The following is a 2,386-nucleotide window of genomic DNA, read 5'->3' as shown; positions in this document are numbered from 1 at the left end:
CCTGGTCTTGATGGCAGCCATTGACATCCATCAAGGTGGTCTACCTGGCAAATTCTTAACTGAATAGAGTTGACATGATGTCAAGTCTTAATCAATCTAAGCCTAGGAGCGGAACTTTGGCCCTCTTGGCCTTGATGGAACCCATTGACATCCATCAAGGTGGTCTACTTAGATGGTAATCTTATTCTTCCTGCCTAAGCCCAAGAGCGGAACTTTGGCCCTCTTGGCCTTGATGGCAGCCAGTGACATCCATCAAGGTGGTCTTCTTAGGAGGTAATCTTATTCTCCTTAAATATCCTACCTAAGTCTAAGAGCAGAACTTTGGCCCTCTTGGCCTTGATGGCAGCCTGTGACATCCAGCAAGGTGGTCTACTTAGGAGGTAATTTCTTTCACTAACTTATAATTTTCAATATTAATATATCGAAAAAAGATTTAAGAATCATATTCTTATAATGTCAAATTATATTCAAAATAAATACAAAATAGTTTTTATGTATATTCAAATCAATAAAATAACGTTTTCAATTCTATGCTTAAAATGGAAATATCATATAATATATATTTTTCTAATAATACCTCTTATAAGAAAAAGTTTGCTTTCAATTTTAATAAAACATATTACATTTCAAAAATCACATACCTCACATAATGGACTCCTTATAATTTTGAGATTTAAAGTTGCATGCGGTTATAGTCTTCTATTCTGATGTTTACCTTGGTCAACGTACCTTCCACATCAATTATGACAATCTTCTTTTGCCTGCAAATATGCACTTAATATATACTTCCTCCTGTGTGTATGAACATTGCCTCAATGGTGATGTGTCAATTCCATCTTCTTTTGAATTGGTTTACTAAATCCACTTACAAATCAGTTTAACCACCAATTCCATGGTGCTTAGATGGAAACACCATAAAGAAGGTGCTGCACAAAGTCCTCACAACGATGGGAAGGATCTTGACAAATTCCCCTGGAATTGCCTTTGCCAAGGGATAATAACAATTCAAAACATTGGAGTCCATCATTGCCACATAAAGAAACACAAAAATTGATAACACAACATGAACAAAGTCAATAAATCTGATCTTGTAGGAGGACAAATCCACATCCTTACTAATTGACCGATCAAAAGTCCACAAACCCATCTTGGTGGCGAAGCCATAGTAGATCTTCCCATCCTCTAACTGATAGTTGTCAGTGAAAGAATTGATAAAGTAGGAAAGCCCACATCTACCCAACAAAAAGCTGATCAGATACTTGTTCACAATGAGATAGTGACCTCCATTTGTTAAAACTAGAGATAATATTTGAAACACCAATATAGTTGTGGTTGGAAGTAGTTTTACAAGATCTGTCATGCTTTGAAATATTTTGTCTGTTAGCTTTACAAAGCTACTTTTCTTCTGCCCTAAAAGTGTTGGTAACTGTGCCATTGAAGGAGACTTTAAAGTTTTTTGATTAGGGTTAAGGTTTGGCAAGGAATAGACAAGAGAATATTGAATCTTCTCGATGGTATTTGATGAGAAGTGGAGAAGAGAATGGCATTAAATAAGTTAAATGAAATGTGTTTTCAGAGATTGGTATTTGGCATGGTGTAACGAAATGTATATGTTTCTTGCTTATATTTCGTCGTTGCCTGTTATATGAATTGAAAAGTGAAGGCATGGAATGGGGTTTTAAAGTTTTTCTTTGTTTTTTTGCTTTGTTTTTCAAATATATGTCCTCGTTGATATAGATTGCTAATGAGAAAATGAAAGGGTTTTGCGTGTTAGAATTGAATTCTTCCTTTTCCATGGTTAGAACACTATATTTATTCAGATTACTCTAGTACAGGCCTCTGTTCTTTTCCAACGTACTCACCACAGAGAAATTTGTATAACACTTTTGAAGGGATTATGGGGATGTATTTACCAGATGAAGGCATTTTTCCCAAACACATCATGCTTCAACATTTAAGGGATGCTGCTACTTTAAATATTTGGTTTAATATATGCCAAAATATTTATCTTTCAACTTTAAGGAAGCCCGGGTAATAATCATCAAACATGCTTCTGAGTCTAGCAAACTTTATTTAGTTGATAGAATATTTGCATGCAATATTTTTTTTTTGGACATTATATAGTCACTGACATAATCAATCTACACATTATATTGTCATTGACATGATATAAATTGGGTTTCATCATCATTGTAGGACTATATTCAATGCCTTCATTGGGTCTTCCTAGTCATTGTTTGTTTTCCCATCCTGGTATAATAGTGGCTTGATGGTATATTTGTTTCTTTTTCATGCCATTTGCCATTATCCTGCAGTGCAAGAGCTCTGAAGCATGAGAGGGAACTCCTTGCCAAATGCATGCATTCACGATTCACATATAAAGAAA

General features: G+C 35.0%; 1 pseudogene; it reads right to left on the bottom strand.

Annotated features, from left to right (window-relative positions):
* Positions 1-877: 877 nt before the first annotated feature.
* Positions 878-1,435, bottom strand: LOC149567074 (protein DMP2 pseudogene; annotated as a pseudogene).
* Positions 1,436-2,386: the final 951 nt, after the last annotated feature.

The sequence above is a fragment of the Cupressus sempervirens genome, chromosome 3 (assembly GCF_028749045.1).
Source record: "Cupressus sempervirens isolate cs-2001-9-10 chromosome 3, ASM2874904v1, whole genome shotgun sequence".
Taxonomy (NCBI): domain Eukaryota; kingdom Viridiplantae; phylum Streptophyta; class Pinopsida; order Cupressales; family Cupressaceae; genus Cupressus; species Cupressus sempervirens.
The sequence above is the reverse complement of the archived record's forward strand: the minus strand, read 5'-3'. Positions and strand labels throughout refer to the sequence as shown.